Raw genomic sequence first — 20597 nt, forward strand, 5'->3', positions numbered from 1 at the left:
AGCTTGCAACTTGACTTCTGACGATGCTTGTTGCAAAGCCCGCCTTCTCTCTGACCTCCGGTTAGGAGGCAGTCTCAAAGTGTTCACAAGACAGCACCAGGTGGCTCCTACTCCCTCTCTCCCACCCCCATCTCCTCTTTCCAACTCCTACAGAGCCCAGAAATGTTTCAGACAGAAACTGGGACTCATTCCCCCTTTCACAAAATAAACACAGATATTCAAAATGTGACCTTTCTTCGGAGACGTAAATTTTAATTGCCTGGGAATTGGGAGTGTGGAAGCAATAGAACTCTACCAGACCACAGTTTGCTTGGCACTTTCTCTTCTGCCACCTTACCTGGTCTTCACTTGAACTTTGCAAGCTACTCAAAGTGGGATTCTATTTTAGTCTCACAAAAGAGGAAATGGAGCACTCAAGAAGGAGCATGTTTTTGCTCAAGGTAATTCACATTCCAGTAGTCAAGCTGAAGAGAACCTGAGACTACTTTTGCCAATCGTATGCTTTTCCCATCATGCAGCAATCAGATAGCCTTTCAGCGGCATCATGGGATCATTAACAGACTCCCCAGAGCTTTGGACATGTGGGCTTCGAAAGCAAAGTTCTTATGATCAAGTAATGCTCAAAACTCAGTTGGAGGAATGGATGAGGAAATAACTGATGGCAATGAAGGGCTCTAATTATCTAACTTGTCATTTAAAAATTATGTCGTTTATCCCTAAAGTAGCTTATGCTCCAAAACTATACTAGAAAGTTGAGATATCCATAAATGCTGCTCAAAATAATTAGCAAACCATGTGGCATCTGTACCAGCCACAGACAGATGCTGGTCATCCCAGATCTGCTAAGAAGCAGGTGGAAAAGCATCGAGACTTCCGTCCGGTGTCCTTGATCTAGGGAGGTACACACACAAGGGAAACTCAGTGTGCAACATGCTAAAAATGAAAACTGATCAAGTGTGTGAACTCAGAGAACAGGCCCGTCTCTCTTCATATGAGGATCATTGAAACTTTCTTAGAAGTATTTTGAAGTAAATTTTGAAAGACATAATCATTCGTCAGATGGATAAGGCAAGACTGCTTGTAGAGAATTAAATCAGTAAAGATGCAGAGGCTTCAAAATTATTTCCCTGAATTTTTTTGCTGAAAGGTTTTCAGTTGTTTATATCCTGAAGAATTGTCCACTTGGGAGCCAGGACACCAAGGGTCAGGGAAAGGAAGGCATTTGTCCAAAGTCAAACAGTAATCCGGTGCAACATCCAAACCAAATCTTATCCTTCTCTACGGGGCTGTCTGGACAATCCACTCAGCAGTTGATGCCGCAGCTGCTTCATCCTATCCCACCAGACAAGAAAGTTCCCATCTGTCTTGCCATTCATTCAAGTAAATCTTAGCTTTTTGTCTTCTGCTGTCTAAGAAAAGTGAGAAGAGGTGGAAACAAGAGCTTTCAACCAGAATCTGCAGATAACAAATTAGGGAACCTTCATTGTAAACAATACATCTTGTTGAATCACTAGCCCACAGCATTGGATCAGAGTTCCTTCATTGCTTGGAGACATTCCTGGCAATTACAGAGTCACAGGGTGCTTTTGGACAGGAGTCAGAACAATAAATGAATTCTCCACAAAGAAAGTTAGGAACAGGGAAGGTGTATGTAATTGGAGTAGAAAACAGGATCCTATGGGGAAATGAATTCTTAACTTCCCCAAATAGAACTCGTTCTGGCCAATATTCCACTTGCTGGTGGGTCTTTCTGGAAGTGAAAGAAAAAAAAAAAAAGCAAAGTTTTGAGGAAATGGGGATGATCTCACCTGAGGCAACCCCCAGGTTCCCTCTGGCCTCCAAACCACAACTTCCACCACCAAGTCATGAATGGGGAGCTCTGACAAGCAGTAACAACATCAGGGTTTGGCAGGGAACTCTGTGCAGAGGTGTATTTACAAGCATTCACTCTGCCCTCTCACCTGGGAAAAGATGTGCTACAGGACAACGGATACAGCCATGAGAGCAGATGCCTAGAGGGATGACAGCCTCTGCCAAATAGGACAAATGGTTTGCAATGTCCATAAACACCTCTGCTGTAATGTCTGGGATGGGTTGATTGCTCAATTTTGACCGGGATGGCCTTGTCTAAGAACCACAACCTTAGTGGCCTGAAAAGTCATTTCTCCTCCCTGAGAAATGACCATATTGGCCACACTAATCCAGTATTCTTAGGTTTTATAGGTGATAACAGAAGAAAGGCATTAGGAAACACAATCTGTCAAGTGTCCATTTGTTTCTCCATCACTTCATTCATTCAGCTAAGATCTACTGAGGTTTTTACAAAGCCAAAGGTCCTTGCTATGCACCAAAAAAGCAAGTGTGGTCATTAAGCATAGAAAATTTAGAATCTTTGCTGGGGTTGTGGAAAATTAGAGAGACACACATATAATGACACACACACACACACACACACACACACACACACACACACACACACACTGGCAAAACAGTAGGTAGCAAGCTGTAAACATTTCTTGCAAAAGAAATCCAACCACGGAGCCTCATTGCACAGGTGGGTCAGAACTGACTGAGTGGGAGTTGCAAGGAGACAGAAGCAAGGATTCTAGGTGGAGCATAAGCCGAGGTTCAGGAGAGGAGACTCCACAGCATGTGTGAACTCATTGCCTGGAAACTAGGCTGCAAAGGGTGGAGGGTTGGAAAACAAGTCCTTGCCTAGGCCATGCTTGTTCAAACACCAAGGCGTGGCTCACGATGCCAAGCAACTCTTTGGAGTAGACTCCCTTTACAAGTAATCTCTTCCACAAAGGTAATCATCCCTCTATGTTATCAGCCAATGCTTGCACGGCAATGGTGAACTGAGTGTATGTTCATACTCTGGTCAGTGTGGTCACCTATTTGCTGCCATCAGGTCCAGCCTGGTCCTACATGGTTTTATGTGCCCTGCGATTGGCTAAGCCAATTGTTGCAGATACTAACCAACAACCGCAAGATTCTAAGCTGGGCAGGGAAGAAAGAGAGGGGAGGTTTGGATTTTGAATATTTCACTAAGAAACCATGTTTGTCATCTAGTTTTCCAGGATGCTATGTGCCCTTACAGGTGTACATGTAATTAAAAGTATATTCTGATTATTTGGTATATGTAAATGTGATTTCCATGCTGTATGATATGTGTGATGGACTAATATTTCACTGTTACCAGAAGATAAAGTCGGAAGACTTAGAAAAGCCAACAGACATGGGAGCAGTGGTTACTGCTTGACGGGCAGCCGCGTGCTGCTGAAACACGCTTTGAAACACTGAATTAAAAACTTCCAAAATAACTAACATTTGAATCAGCCACAATGGCTTAAGAGTTCAAGCGAGCTGTTTTATGATGTGACTGTTTATGGGCTGTCTGGGAAGGTCACATTAGCAGAGAATTCTAGAAGGCTGCAGCAGAGGCAGCCCCCAAATGAGCTGACCTTATCAAACTGTTTTATGATGGCAAAACTGAAGCCGCAGCCGATGATAACATTTAGTATCCTAAACTGGTAGTAAATTAACATTTTTAAACAGTAGTTAATGAAAAATATTGAAGATCTTTCCCAGTTAGCTCAGCAGGAGGAAAATATATATTTCCCATATGCACATATGTAACTTTTATATAAATAGTGTAATATTCTAGTAGGATGTTAGACTTTTATCACACAGTTTTCCTAGACAATCCTGTATACAAGGAGGAAGTGCTGAGCCAGATGCTCTGAACAGTGCTCCCCAGGAGTCCTCCTCCGTGAAGTCACAGGACTCTACGAGCCTCAGTTTGTGCATCTGTGAAAAAACTTGCACGTCTCATACCCCATAGTTGCAAAGTTATGATGGAATACTGTTCCGCGGGCGCCTGCGCAAGCTTGGCTTCAAAGAGAGCAGCAGGTGACATGGCGCTTCCTCGCTCTTCACCATCACAAACTCCTCTGTGCCACAAGCAGCCCAGAAATCCTCCATGGTGAATACCCATGCTCCTTCCGCACTCCCTCCAATGCCCCTGTGTGCTCTGTGGATATGCAATGCATGCTAACAGCCAAGAGAACTGAATGGATGACTCAGAGCTGGGAAACAATCCACCAAGACTGGAAAGGGAGGGCTCAGCTTGTGGCCACAAGCTGATCAAGTTGCTACTTATCTGTAACTATTACTTTCCCTTTAAAACGCTGCTGTGGACTTCGTTCACCTGAGAGATCCAGAGATCCCCCCCCGCCCCAGGAGAGGCTGCCGAGAAACGTGTGCCAAAGCTAGGCAGGATCCATTTCAAGAAGGTGTCCCCCTGGAAGATACAGGGTGGGAACCATGACTCCTCCAGGCAGCTGGGCAAAGCTGGCTCCCACTTAAAGGCAAGCAGGGCAGAGCCGGGCTTCGCGCAGTCCCCACCTGCTGAAAAGTAATCCTGACCTATCTGTGGGCTGGCCCAGAGAAAGCTGAGATGCCCCGGCTTTTGAAGGGCTTTATCTGCTCTTTCCAGGAACTCTGACATCTGGAGTTGCCCCTGAGCAGCTGCTGCCCTGAGCCCAGGGAGCCCCAGTCACTGGTTTCAGAGCCAGAGCTGCTAATCCTGCTCCCTCCCTCTCCCTCTCCCCCGCCCCGCTTCTGTTTCACAATTAGAAAGCCCTTTTGGGGAGCTAAGCAAAAATCACACTTCACTAACAGCTACTCACTGGCTGTCTGGGGCAGGGGAAGCGGGAATTCCTCCTTTTGCCATAAATTGTATGCAAATGGGTTCCTTCCCTGGCTCAGAGCCTGGTGGGAGTGTGTCTTTCATGAGCTAACCCTGTTCCGCTGGGAGGGCTGTTCCTTTAATTCACCAACTGAAAAAGTGGGAAAGGATGTCTGGAGGCGAGGCGTCCCATTACAGAGGAAGGAGATCGCTATATAAGCCAACCAAAGCTGGCTGCTCTGGCCACAACCTGCCTACTGTCATACGCCATCCTCTCCTCCGCCAGACACAGGAGCACTGCGCCTCTGGCCTCAGGTCTGCACGAAGACAGCGCCCGGGCTGGCGGGCGGCTGGGGGACTGCACAGCACGTGGGAACCCCACTGCTGCTCACGGCCAGGTACTTCCTCCCGCCGAACTGCTGTGCACCCGCCAAGACCTAGGTCTCTCCGCTGCGGAAAGGTAAGTCCGCTGCACCGCATCACAAGAGACTTCAAGTTGACTGCGCCTGGCACCGTCTGGGTCCTGGGGTCTCATTACAAAACCTTTGCTTTATTTTCACCGCTGCCCGCTGCTGTGAGGGCTGTGACTTGGTAACGATATGAACACACCTTGACATCGCTCTGTCCTGTCTTGGATATTTGCTGGCTTTTCATTCAATGAGGAGTCCCGGTGGGGAAAAAAAAAAAAAACTTTGGGGGTGGAGGGCAAGATTTTATTTCTGTTGTTCTGTAGAGATTTCTTTAAGCCTCTACCTAGCCGATTCACCTGTGGAAATTTTTCTTAGACAGTCAGGGTGCAGCGTCTGCCCCTAAAGTGCCTTTCTCTGGAGGGGTTTTAGAGAACGACTGATAGGAGAGTGTGGTGGGGCGTTACAGCTTTTAGACTTAAGCAGTTGCTATACTTTATAAAGAGTTTTGCAACCTAACCTCTTGCTCAGTGCCCATCATATCTACTGTGTGTTCCAGCACCGAAAAAGATGAGAGCTGGGGACAGGAGAGAGGAAGTGACTTCTGGGACCAGATTGGTAATTATAGGTTGCAAGCTGAGGTCCCGTTCCTGAGGGCAGGGGGCTTCTTGTGGATACCTCCGGAATGCCTGAGCCTCAAGCAGCATGCACAAGGAAGTTTGGGGTGCTCTTACCCAGCGCCAACCCCATTGTCTTGTGTCTCCCTCCTTACCCACAGCCCCTGTCCTGCAGGAGAAGCTTCTTTACCCTAGTTTTGGTAAGAACATAAAGATTCACGTTTACAATGTTGGGAGAGGATTAAGATCTCGAGTTTTACAGGCAGAAGTAACTTTTGTATTTCTACCATCACTGGGAATATGATAATGAGAAAAAATATGTGAACTGATTGAGCCTCAGTTTGCCCTTCTCTAAAATGGAGCTAATTAGTTCTACTGTCATAATAGAGGGGGAAAAAAAAGTACAGAGAGATTAGCAATGAATGCTCTGTAACTGGAAGTTTGAATAATCACTGCCATTGCCAAAAACTGCCATTGCTCTGGAAGTTGAAAGAGGCAGTTAGCCAATGCTGAAATGCTTCTGGTGCTTGTCTCACTCCCCCGGCCCCCCACCTCTTTAGCGTGGCTCACTAGCCTGGCGGGTCAGAGACTTGGCTGCACTTAGAAGCAGGAGGTTGTGTTGGCACAGGTTGGGACGAGAGAGGTGGCAGACTGGGTTGGACTGAACTGTTGAGTTCTGATTCCAGAGTGCCAGAAGGTTTTGCGTTTAAGCACTTGCAGATTCCAGAGCTGCAGGCTACAAGGTGTGGTGCTGCTGAGGCCTCAAGCAAGGCAGGCTAGGGAGCTCTGCGTGAAGAATGACTGCCTCTGTTTCATGTTTTCCTAAGCCCACTTTCCCTTTTCGTACGGTACTTTCCCATATGTGCTTTAGAAACAAAAACTCTACCCACCACAGCCAGTTTTCCTTCTTGTCCCGGGATGTGTATGACAAGCCCCATTTAGGACTAGGGGAAGGTTTACCCAATCCTCAATCAGTGGGGAGTTTGCTGGCATCCCAAGCATCTGAGCTGTCTGCAGAAGATGTGAGGCAGGATACTGACTGTGTACTTCAGCACAGGACCTGAGGTGTCTGGGGGAAGAAATGGGGTCCACAGTGAGGAATACGTTCTGCTTCGTTCAAACTGTGTGAGTTCAACAAGGACTGGAAAGGAGACTGTCAGGCTCTGTGCTCATTAAATGTATTCCTCTTTGGCTTTGGTTTTAGAAACCCAGTTTCCCTCACTCATCCACCACTAATTCCCCACCCCTGCCCAAGTAAAGGACTAGTTCCGTAGTCCTTGACTCTATAGCCCATGCAAAGAGGATGGTTTTTTGTGGTGTTTAAATAAGATACTACTTTTTGACACCACACATGGCAAGTCATAAGAGTTCAATAAATGAAGCCTTTTCTTGGTTTTTCTGCTTATGAATTTACAAGGATCTGCTCAAGATTAATGTTCTAAAATAACAATTTTCAAGCTTAATTTTAAAAATGGAAATATTCCTTCAATAAATATAGTGCAAACCCCCTCCCCCAGTCTATGACACGTAGATATGGGCTACTTTCATTAGAATGGAATCATAGATTCCAAAACTCATTGCATTGTGCTCAACCCCCACGATGACACAACACAGTTGCAAACTCTGAAGCCATGTGATGCGCTTCAGCAGAGCTTCCCTTTGTTAACATCTGTAAGGGCAGTGAGATCCATTTCCCAAATTGTACAACAGATAGCAATGAGAGTAACAAATTTAAAAGGGCTTAACAAAGCTTGATTATTTTAATAAACTGTAAAAGTAACCACAGCCAAAATGAACTCTGAGCCTAGGCTCGAATGAGTAGGTCCCCCATGGGCACCCTCTCACTAAACGTCCTTAGCCTATGTCTGTGCCCGTTGGAAAAGCAGAAGGCTTGGAGAGCAGAGATGCTGCAGGTGTTCTCAAGCCCCCAAGCCCACAGTGATGGAGCCGGCTTGCAAACCCAGGTTCCCAGGTGACAAACTCAGACGCATTCTACTGTGTTCCTTTTGAATGCTTCTGTCTCTTGCACTGCCTTTGAAAGGAAAATGCTTCCCTTCTGACTAACTATGACCCTCCAGGCAGACTGTGGCCACCCATAAATACAGCACTAGCCTGATCAAATAACCAGAATGGAATTTGGAAAGAGAATTCAAGCTGACAGAATGAAAAACATATCCCCTGCCTTTATCCTGCTCTTTCTAATGGTTACAATTGACTGCACACACCTTTTTTCCTTCTCCCCTTGGATTTCTTTAGACACAGAGCCATACTTTCTTACGAAACAAACAAACAACAACAAAAAAAAAAACACCCAAAAGGTTAAAACACAAGCCCCACAAGACTGAAGCCACTTCAATTTGAAAAGAAGAAAGTAGGTTACAAATATTTGATTATTGTGAAATCCACAAACATTTTGTGATGAAAACACAGACACACACAGAGTTACATAAAATAGTGAAAATTACAGGCTATGTATAACACATAGGATAGAATGATTTATCTATGCTTTCTCATCCAACTCTCTCTAAACCTGGAAGTGATGAATTACTGGCTTTATCTCATGGATGGAGAAGTTGAGATTGAAGGAAGTTAAGTGACTCATTGAGGTCTTTCCATATGTAGGGAAGCATTGGCTTTGAACCCAAGCTTTCTAACTGTGGCTCTTTCGCCTCTGTTGGGTTGCCTCTTCAAGCTAGGCTGGCCTGGCTGAGTGTAGAGCCTCAAATGATGTTTTCCACTGGATGGCCAGCACAGAAGAGCCGCCCCAACTGGCGCTGATGTCCACTGGCTTCACAGAACAGTCCTGCATATATCATTTTTCAGAAAAGGTCAGCCCATGATGGTGTAGCTCTCTGCCTGGAAACTGAAAAAGTTCAAATTTCAGCCCCGGGAGAGAGAAGAATGAAACCCGAGGTAGCACTTAGGTCATTACTGCTGATTTTCAATCCAGAAAATGAGGCATACACTCTGTGTGCTCTATGGGGGTGGGGAAGATTGAATCCAGAATGCCAGATCTGCTTGAATCCTTTCTGAGAACCAGGTGAGCCAAACATCTGATTTTAAAATGGTTGAATGAGAGATAAAGTGAAATTTGCATGCCCCAACCCTGGAATGGAACATCCCAGGACAACTGAGAAAAAGGCTTTGAATTCAGACAGTTTCAGAAAGAAAGATTACAATCCATGTGCCTCTCACTCCTGGAAGATCGCAAGGAATCTCCTTAAATATACAAATTCTGAACCCATTGAACACCTGCAACAGGTGGGAAACATTTGATGAAGGGTCCTTTCCAAGACGGAAAACCCCTTCAAGGTGTGATGAAGCATAACCTCGTGCAAATTCCAGGTAACACTTCCGTCCAACACAGATGACAAGCAGTGGCCAGACCTACCAGAAGGGACCATGCACACTCTAGGACTTCTGCAAAGGAGGAAAGTCTGCATACTCGTCTGTTTAACCCTGGGGACCATGCTGTTTGCAGCTGTGTCCTTAAATCTAGAAATCCTTTTATGTTTCTTTCCCCTTCGTCTCATCTTTCAGTGAAGCCTGAATGTGTGTAGACTCACCTGCACAGTTAACACCACAGTGAGAATAAAAACCCAGAACTCCACTGTTCGTTAGAGCAGACCTCCACTGTACTCTTAGCGACATGACATCCATTATAGGAACCAAGACACAAAATAATAATTTTTTTTGAAAAAAAAGAATGCGTCCAGATAAGGAAGCTATAGCCATCAATCTAGGAAGTAAGGCAGTTTGGCAGTGCCGAACACCTGCTGCACATTACTATTAAGAGATAGTCTATCTACTGGGAAACTTAGGAAGGCAAAACTAGGCCAACAATGGCAGATGCACTGCCAACACAGTCCCCAAAGGGAGCGGGCTGATACCCGAGATGCCCTGGGTCATGTGACTGTCACACAGCGGTCCGTGCAGAGGTATTACAGAAAAGGGCTCCAACTTCTAAAAACGTTACTCAACAACATAAAATGAAGCTCACTGGATGCTATAGACAGTTGAAACAACACATCTCTCATTTGTGAGCTGACATCCTGGTTTTGAAAAGGCCCCTGGGAAGTAAATTGAGAGCTGCCATGAAGAGCGTGGGAGGCCAAACAGGGGGCTTCAGTCAAGCTGATTTCAACAAAAGCCACTTTATTTCTATCTGTTTTGTCCACTGAGCATCCTCATGAAATTTCATTAGATGAAAGTTCTGTGGCAAAAAAAAAAATGTTTTTCTAAATTTTTGGTCTATTTTATCATCCCTCATTTTTAAAGATGGTGAAACTGAGACATGGAAAATGGAAAGGTCTTCCTAAGATCTCACGCCAGTTGGCAACAGAGCCAAGACCAAATCCCAGGTCTTCCAGCTCTTGTTCTTAGAAACTAGAGACAACATAAAAAGTGGCAGACTTAGCACATTTTGGAAAAAGAAAACGAACATTCATAATTTCTGAGTTCCCAGAGACAAGGCTAACTAATTCTGAGGTTATTAGTTATAGTTGTATATTCAATTACCATCAAAGAGTAATGGTTTATAAATAAAACATTGATTGATTCATTCCTTCTGTGATTCAAGGATAATTCAACTGGATTTTCTGATTCATTGGGCCTAAAAAGGCTACCAGCTCAGTGTTGGCCTGGGTTGGAATTTCATCAGCAGTTTCAACTGGAGAAAGATTATCTTGCAAGATCACTAATGGGGTTATTGGTTGGATTCAGTTCTCAAAGGCTATTGAGTGTGTCAGAAGTGGCCCTCTGGATAGAAGCAGACAATGCTTGAGATATGGAGAAACTAGTACCAAGGACAGAGGAGGCCTGTCAAGGGCTGTGAGATTAAGTCACAAGAGCTAGCTGAAAATCCGGGAGCTGTTTAACAAAGATAATCCAAGAATCAGTGGGAGAACTAAATGGGTTAAAGGACAGAATGGAGTTCTGTATCTCAGAAAACAAGGAAATGCATCTTAGGTGTAGGAATGAATAATGGTTACATGGATTTGTGTTAGAAAACTCTGCATGTAAGAAATATTTGCTGGCCAGCTGATCTTGCTTTAATTAGTTACCTTTCTCTAAGTTTGGTTTTCCTCGTCCATACTATAGGCGAAGTGTTAGCACCTTTGTTAGGAGATAACTGAACACACACTGCTTAGCACAGAAACTTGCACTCCACGTAAGTGTCTTATTGCCACTATTCTCACTGTTGTTTTCTCCAACTGAAACGGTGCCTGGTGATAAGACCCTGCAAGACAAACAGCGGCCAAAAGTGTGTTCTGTTGGGAAGAATTATCAGGAAGTGTGTCCAAAATAATCCTATGGTCAAATGAGTTTGAGGAACATTTGAAACTGTGTCCCATTCTTGGAAATGCAGTTTGTATGTCCATTTGACACCTAAGCATAAAACCTGGTGATACAACAGGCAATATAGGCCAAGTACTTTTTAGGGACTTCACAGCAGAGTGAAGTCCTTTAGTTTATGTAAGCTACTTTAACAAAATATCAAATATAAAGTGCCTTCTAAACAACAGAATTTTATTTCTTCTGGGTTGAGTTGCTAAGATGTGTAACATCAAGAGAGTAGCAGATTTGTTGTCAGAGAACAATAAAGCCCTTTTCCTGATTATAGATTCCTTCTTCCAGCTGTATCTTTCCAGGGTCTCCTTCTTACAGAAACTTACTCCATTCATAAGAGCTCTGTTCTCTTGGCTAGATGATTTCCTCCAAAGCCTCCCCAGTCAATGTTACCACAGCAGTGATTAATTTTCAACACACAAATCTGGAGGGGTTATAAGCATTCACACTGTGGCATGTGGGAAGCTAAACAATAAAACAGAATCAAATAAACATATCACTAAGTTTCACATGGTGTATTTACAGAGAAGAAATATTAAAGCAGGTAAAGAAATAAGCAATGCCTAACGATTCAAGGTCAATAAAACGTCTCAATGAACTAGGGGTCAAGTGAAGCACTCAGCAGCTAGGAGTTTTGTGTTTTACGTTGAAGGATATCAGAAGCCAATGGAAGATTTGGGGAAGTTGAGTGTGTGATCTGAGAAATCCCACAGCAATTAATCTGTTCAACTTTGGTGTTCTCAAAATCATTTGACCATAAATACCCTTTTCTACAGCATAGTTGCATAAAAACATTTTGGAAAATAATCTGAGATATTTTGTACTGGAGTAAAAGGTTTTGAGGGTCTTAAAGGGATTGTAAATTTGCTCTCACTCTTCCCAATGTGTAGTAAAATGCCAAGGAAACCACTTGAGCCAAAGCAGGCATGCCCAGGGCAAGAAATCTGTCTCTGGAGGTAGAGGCATGCAGGTTACCACTCTAATTAGCAAGAGTTTTTGGCTCAGCTAATCAATGAACCCAGCCAGATCTCAGCAGACACTGGAACCATATCTCCGGCCAAAGAAAATTTGCCAACATCTACCCACAGGCTAATAAGCATTTGCAAACAGCACACCTTGCCTTAAGTGTTCTCCAAAGAGGAAGTGTATACGAATTGGGCTCCAGCCAGAGGTTTTTGCGAGAGACATAGGTTACATATTTCACTGCTGACATGTGGCCATCCACCAGTAGTGCTGGACAGCCAGGAAACAGAAGGTGAAGATACAGGATGGATTCTCTTAAGGAAGCAGGGTGAATTTAAGTTTCTACCTGATGTGAACTGAAGCAAGTTGCTTAAGGAATCAGCCCAGTGTACCTCAGTGTAGTTGAATGTGAACTTACAAGAGGAAGGATCCAGGGCTGGCTCTGTCTCTGAATCTAATTGTTGCATTTCCTTGAGCATTTCCAAACCAGCATGATAACACCTCTCTCCTGGCAAACAAGAAGCTAAATAACAACATGTGTAAGAAGCAGTTAACTTAGTTTTGGTTCAAAGCAAGTGCATAGGGGGCACTAAATGAAATATTGATTTTCCTCCTATGCAGTTTAATGTGCATTTAGTTTTATAACAGAAACTGCCATTTATGGAGTAACTACTACTGAGATTTAAAAAAACTATTTGTAAATAGAATTTTATGGCAGCAAAGCAATGTTTATGTATTCTCTAGAACTGTATTTTCTGCAATAGTAAAACTAAGTATTTGTGACAGACGTTCTTGTCATTTAAGAAAGTGTTAACTGGTAATGTTGGGATCAGTGTTTAAGACACCCACGTGCATCCCACAGCAGAGTTCCTGGCTTTCAGACACTTCTGTACTTCCAATCTGGCTCTCTGTTGATGTACATTCTGAGAAAGGTGATGACTCAACTATCTGGGTCCCTGCCACCCACTGAGAGATCCAGAAGGCGTTCTGAGCTCCTAGCCTGGTCTAGTCCCAGGTATTCAAGTAGTAAACCACCAGATGGCCATTTTCTTTCCCTCTTTTCCTCTTTCTTCCTCTCTCCTTTTAAAAGAAAATATGTGAATTTAAGAATAAAAGTAATGGCATGACTGACACCTGCACATTGGCATATTAAATGTTTATGCATGATTTCTAGTCACCTTAACTTGAAGAGAGATTATTTTACTTATATTTGGGTAAGTATACATTTGCATAAGTATATACATATATCAGTAAAAGACTTTAGGGAAGATGAAATTAAGCTTCATTTAGTAACTTCCCCTCTAGGAACACAATGCCAAATTCTTCTGAAGGAAGCTTAGAAGAACGATGAAAAGGTTACTCCTTTGTATGATTCATCTTACGTTTCTTGACTGTCTTGCCATTACTGAATTAAATGATCCTGTCTAGAAGGCATGTTTCCCTTTTCCTGATTTGTTGCTTGCTTGCTCATACATGCTCACAGTTTCAGAAACAAAAGTTGTATTTTCCAGAGCTAGATGTTACTAAACTGTTCTCATGCCTTGACTGATTTCTTGGAAGCCATACTTTTTTCTTCAGAGTACAGAATGTAAGGCCAAAGTTTCCAGAACCAAAAGACTTTAAATCGCCCCTGTCTGCTACTTCTCACTTTATCTTCCTCTCACTTACTACCCTTCTCCCCGGGGCAGTTGAAGGAGAGCAGACTGTTTACTGAGGACTTTACAGGTTTGCCTAACACAAAAAGACAAAGAAGGCCTGCTCTCAGTCAAATGTGGAATCTACAAAGTTTATCACAGAGAAGTTGAGAGTAGAATAGTGATGACTGGAGGTTGAGGAGGAGAAAAAGCAAAATGGATTGGGGAAAAGCTGGCCAAGGGATGTTAAGTTAAAGTTCTGCTCTGCTATTGCACAGCAGGCTGACTATAGATAATGATAACACGTAGAATGTTTATTTAATAAGAACTAGATGAAAGGATATTGAATGTTTTAACTACAAAGAAATAATAAATATTTAAGAAAACGAATATACTGATCTTGATTTGAATATTGCACAGTACATATACATACAAAAGTTACATGATATCCCAAATATATTTCAAAAAAAATCATAACAAAATACTTGCCTGAGACCTGGGTGTGACAGAGCAGATGGTCTTGCACCTTCCTCTCAAGTTCAAAACTAAGTAATCACATGCACACCAGTTCTCCAACAGCACACTCACACACCCCATTTCAGGAACGTAGCCATTCGATTTCCATTGATGATGATGGGTTTCCCTCTCACTTTGTTACATAAATATTAATCCCTTAGATTGAAAAATGAACCTTGCTACAAAAGACAATTCAGAGTGGCAAAAAGGGAACTCCTGTAGTTGAGAATTACAAGACAGGGTTTTTTATTCTGATTCAAATACTTACGGACAGGATACCTTGCATCTTACAGACTCTTGTGTCCTTGCCAGTTAAAGACAAACGGTGTCCTTCATTCTATGGCATCGGGAGTAAATGGCATTTAGAAGGTACCAAGCACAGGATATGTGTGACTTCATTTGCCTCTCTCACACCAGAGCCTCCATCCCAGGGCTTCACATGCAATCACAGCCCAGTTACAGGGGGATGGGGCATGACTTCCACCTCCCACGAGAAAATGAGAGTAGCAGAGGAATAGGATTTCCTCTGCCCCAGCATTTTCCCCATGTTGTGCCATCAAATCTACTCCAGGGACACGCTTCAAACACCAAACAATCAAGCAAGTTTGGGGAACACTCTGTAAACAGTCGGGTTCCTAGAGCTTTCCATTAAACACGAACACATAACAGACCCTGGAAAACCTTGAGGTAAAGAAAGCTGTGCAATTTGTTTGATTTAAAAGTAACATTTGGTTTAAAATAGCATTTTTCAAACGTGTACATAGGAAATATTTTTGCTGCATCAAGAACTATCAGCATATTGTAGATTATACTTCAGAAACTTTTGCTTAAAGTTACACAGTCAAATTCAACCCGAGTCAGACTGAGAGACATTTCCATCTTGCGTGCTCTTCTGTGACCCCTTTCTCTAACTGTAAATCATAGACTTTTCATCACCAAAAGTTATTCTGGATGCTGACCGCTGAATCCTTTTGAAGTCAATTCTTTTAACTTAGTCATGTAAACCAGCATTAGACATCATTAAACCACAGCAGCAAAGGAGTCTCTGACCCATGAGTCAGGCCAGCTATATTAAACCACTGCTCCCCTCTTTCGGGTGAGTGAGCTTAAATGCTGTGAGCCTCCCCTTCCTTATCTGTAAACCAAAGAAAACAAATAGAATGACCTCAGAGGTCTTAGAGTACTCAATGAGAAAATGCACATCAAATACACAGAGAAATATCTGCCACATGGTGTTCAATCAACATTAGGTATTATCTAAATGGCCGCATGATCAGAAAGGCGATATAGATGAAGCATGTTTCCCTTGCTGGCTCTAACACAAATTAATTACTGGCATATTTCCAGTTTTGTCCAGCAGTTCAGTCTTATTCTTCTAATCTTCTAACAAAACGTATCAAACCGTATTGAACTTGGTTCATAAAGATTGTTTCAATTGTCATTGGCTCCACTTGGCCCCCTCTGACGCAAATCCCAGTCAAGTCAAGCAGAATTCTATGACTTTGAATATCAGCATATTGGACTGAAAAAGACTTGAGAACCTGTGTGGTTCTCTGAATCCATCAAAACACCTTTTCCCTTGAGTCTGAGCAGGGCCACAGAATACTCCTCTAAAGTTCCACAAAGTTATATCAACAAACAGAAATTGACACATAATCATCATTCCAAAGCAATTCAAACTCTTAACAAGTACTCAAACTACCTCTACAATATGGTTCTTTATGGTTCTTTCATTTTTTTTATTGAGAGACAGAGTAAAAAGTAGAGAAGGAGGGAGGAAAGGAGGGAACAAAAAAAATTTTTTTTTTAAAAAAAGAGGTTGGAGAGAGAGAGAGGAAATAATGTCGCCAATAACTTATTCAGCACTCCCAAATATCTGCTATGGTTAGAGCTGGACCAGGTTCCAAACTGGGACTGGGCCCGGGACTCAGTCCAGGTCTCCATTGTGGGTGGCAGGAGCTTGAGCTGGTATCACTGCTTCAGAGAGACTGCGTCAGCAGGAAGGTAGAGTTTAAGCTGCAGTCAAGAATTGAACCGAGGTGTGCCAGTGGTGGAATATGAGCATCTTTAATAGGTGTTTTTGTCACTAGAGTAAACATTTGCCCATGCTGTCTTTTTTAAAATATGTTGACTCCATTTTGTTTACTAATAAGGGTAGAAAAGAAGGAAAAAGGAAAAAATATACTAACATCTGGGTCATGTGTATTATTAATATGTCCAGCATTTCTAGACCCATGCCTCCATTGCCTCTGTCCAAAAACCTTGAAAAGCTTCCCATGAGTCACAGTTGAGATAATTACAAGATTTTTAGCCGTGATTCCCTCGTAGGTAAGTTATATCTTATGTCTTCTCTGTAAACATTACATTCTTTTTCTCTGATAGCACTGACTTCTTATCAATTTTCAAAGCGCTATGAGACTTAATCTGTGAAATTGCATGACTGTTAGTAGTTTCATAAAGGGTGCTAGGCCACAGAGTTCTTTTCAGAAATTCTCCTATTTGCGGCTCAGGTGTGAGTCAGCCTGCAATCTTTCCCTTGTTGACAAATCTAACTTCTTACCCTTAACTCAAGGATTCAAAATCTCTCCCCAATATGCATGAAAGAGCCAACTGTATTTCTCAAAATTCTGGATGAAGGCGGAAACACAAGAGGTCATTGTCCTATTTGGAAATGAATTGAAATCTATGTTTAAATTATTTTCCAGAATTTTATAGGAATCTATATTATTGCTACCTGGTCAGGCCCACTTTTTATTTTATTTTCTGTCTAGGCTAGAAATAGAAAAGAAAAAGCAAGTATTCTGCAGAAATTTTATTTCAAAAATTAAAACCAGACCTTACTAGGTCAGTTTGTGGTCTGAATGTATCAATGCATCCAGTCATAATTCGTCGAAACTTCTCTTAGGTATACTCAACCACAAATATGAATCTCATTATTGTGTCTAGTCGGAAATACTTTATGGATTTGATATTTGTGGATTTGATTTGGCTGGTAGTGAAGCGTCTCTTCAAGGGGTGGCAGAAAGGAGGCAGCTATGGAGCACCATCACGACTTTAAGCCAAATTACTGAGAAAAGCAGCAGCATTTAGGAGCTTTGTTTGATACTGACCATTTGACTTTAATCTAACGTGGAATCAAAATTAAGCCCAACAGAAAAGTTGCCAAATTAGCCATGAACCAGAGGTTACTAGAACCAAAGAATTCCTGGAGTTGGAGTCTACACACAATTGTTTATTTTACAGGGAAAACTCATATCTAAAAAGTGAATGTGACTCGCCCAAGGTCACAGGGAGCAATTGGCCTTAATTTCTCTTGCAACTGCTCTATCTCTTGTCCTTTGTATTAGAGAGCCTCATGTCTCCAGGAGCATAAAGTTCGTAATGAAAAGTTAAAATTTCAGAAGGAGGGAGGTGATCTGATCTTAACAGTTAATCCCAGGATACAGAGTTCCCCACTCAAAAACACGGAGGCTTCCTTCACATTCAAACCCGGGTTTCACAGCAGCCCTGCTCAAGCCAACCTCTTGCTAGTACAGATGATCTTACTCGTATAGAAAGTTTGTCTCAGAGCAGATAGCGCTGGGATCGCTGATAATCTCATGGAAAGGAGGGAGGACTGTCTGGGTTACTTCTGTAACCCCTACGCTTAGCATAATGTGTGCTACATAATCAGCAATCACTTCATAACTGAGTGAAAGATAATAAACTCAGTAGAATTATGCTTCAACGCTATGGATTGCTAAATAATAAAATGAGGATGAACACGAGACAGCTGAATAGTACCCTATAACCATTTTAAGGTGTATAGTAGCTGGTTGTATAAACGCTAAAATCAAAATGTCAATGAAGTAGCCACAGGATATGGTTAAAACCTTGCATCTTGTAACATATTAGTTACTCAATACCATGACAATTAATTCCATAATGTTGTAAATTGTCGCTGATGTCAAGTTGGGGCTTTTAATTAATCAGGATGATGTTCTGCCAGCTCCAGCTTCAGACCAGAGATGATCTCCCCAAGAAACCGTTGAATGTATCTGGACAATTAGATGTTGGACTCTTTGCTTGCAATGAAAGAATCTCAACTGAATTTGATCTGTAATATTGCAACAGGGTGGAGGAATCCACCAAGGGGGGAGGTATGGAGAAGGGTTGGGGGAATCCCAGAGCCTATGAAACTGTGTCACAGAGTGCAATGTAATTAATTAAAAAAAGATAATAAAATAACTATAGACTTCAGAATGTGATGAATTCCTTGATACATTTTGCCCTAGAAGAGATCACAGGAGAACTGGTAGTATTAGAGCCACCAGGAAGATAAAACCATTTTATTCCTGCACTGATTCCACAAATGTGAGAGTTTTAGATGTAAGTTCAATCAGAAAATGTATTTAGCTTTATTGTATTCATTTTTGGCAACCATAGTGTGCATTTGCTATGTTTTATACACACAGTGTTTTGTGTTCTGGATTCAGGAAGCAATGTCTCAGATGTATGAGAGGACTCCAAAAATTTCAGGAAATTATTTCATTTTCCTTTCATTGCATTTTAGTGAAGCTTTTGAAACCCCCTCAAGTTCCCTGCACACCTGGATCTTATAGAATGCATACAACTTAATTGCATGCATACTAATTGCTTATAGTATGGCATAAATACACAGCAACTTGGGTAATTCCTGAAAGAGTTAAGGATACATAAGCAATTCAACCCCAAATCTTCCTTTCTAATAATATATAATGGGAATAATATCAGATCACTTACTCAGTTCAGAAGAGAGAGTGTTGAAGTCATCCGACAAAGTTTTTCAGTGTTTTTTTTTTTTTGTGGATGTGTCTTGAATGACAGATTTGCTCTTTCAAGGCTGTCTAGAAGCTTCCACTGCATGTTGTTATGTCATCTCTGCAACAGTATCGTGTCTGGTACCCTATGGGTCTAATTCTAAGAGACTGGTAGTCTTCCCCCTTTGAGTTAGGTGTTTGGAAAATATATAGACAAAGCTTGGATATGAATTTGAAACACAACACCTTTCCCTGACTTTTCAGAGCAAAAGTCTGTGTAAGGTGGTTCAGAACTCTTTTTCTATTCAGAAATGCTTGAAGTAAAATCCACACCCCACAACACAGTAAGTATCTTATTTGATTGCACCTCATATAATTTTTAAGAAACCCAAACTATAGATTTAAAAAAATAATTATCCTTGGCTTTGGAAGAACATTAACTGGTAGTTAATAATATGTTTATTGTTTTGATTTTGCTATTATTAGTAACCTATTTCTGATTTTCCAAGACCTGTTTATCCAGTATTTGGATATCCCACATTTTTATTTCTTTAAGGATGCCCACCACAAACCTCCTAGGTAATCATATGGGGCGTCAGAAATGTGTGGTTATTGAGTAGCAGCGCCTACCACATGCCAACAGAATGTGTGTGAGTGCTAGATGTCCTTTACTCAATGTCCTTCCACAGTTGCCTCTAAGCTCTGCTCAAGCACAATGTTAACTCTACAATCTGGTATCTGTTTGTGTCAATGGAAAGTGCTGAGAAGGTGGGCCAAATGTTTCCCATTATGAGCACAGCCTTGAAAGACTAAACCACAGGCAATGTGTTCTGGAGAAATCCCTGGCTCAAGAGTACAGACAACCATTCCAGTAGCAGCACTGTGTCTGAGAAACCTTGGCCAGGCTACTGACCTCCCAGAAAAAAGCTGCACCCTGGCTCATTCACTTGCTTTTCCTGCTATTGAGTCTAAGTAGATAAGCTAGGGGAGAGACCAGAGCTATGGATACAGCTTGTCTATTCCCTGAAGGATTGCAGGATATTCCTGTTGCTTGGCAAACTGGAGCCCCAGGAATTATACATTTCCATGGAAAAAAGCATCAGTGAACGTGAGGGGATTTCCCAGAATTCTTTTATGAATTTCTCTTCCTTCCAACATGAGCCTTCAGCTGTCTTTCCACTGAAACGTTACAAGTAATCATACATACCAGTTTCAAATGGCTCCCTCCCCTCAAGTACTAGCTCCTGAGTGTCTTACATGTATTATCTATTTTAAACAGGTTTTTTTTTAGTTTAAAAAAAACTGTGTTTTGCAGTTCATACTAGTGTTACAACTTTACGTATGAGAAAATTGAGTCCCACAGGGATGATGTTATACATGCAAGGTCACAGCTGCTTGAAACCATATGGAGTTACCACTACGCAACCATTTTTTTTTTCCTTTAAAAAACGGAGATACCATATGGTTTAAATTAATACCAAGTGGCATAGCCAGGATCTTACAGTGTTTGACTGAGTCTGGAGTATAGAGTCTCAAACACTTCATGTACTCTTCTGGGGTATTCGTTAATGTTATCACTTGTCATTCTTCCCAACAAGAATATTTATTTGTCTGCTTCCCTTACTGGATTGAAGATTCATTGA

Source organism: Ochotona curzoniae, unplaced genomic scaffold (genome assembly GCF_017591425.1).
Source record: "Ochotona curzoniae isolate NIBS_2020 unplaced genomic scaffold, NIBS_Ocur_1.0 scaffold_3208, whole genome shotgun sequence".
Taxonomy (NCBI): domain Eukaryota; kingdom Metazoa; phylum Chordata; class Mammalia; order Lagomorpha; family Ochotonidae; genus Ochotona; species Ochotona curzoniae.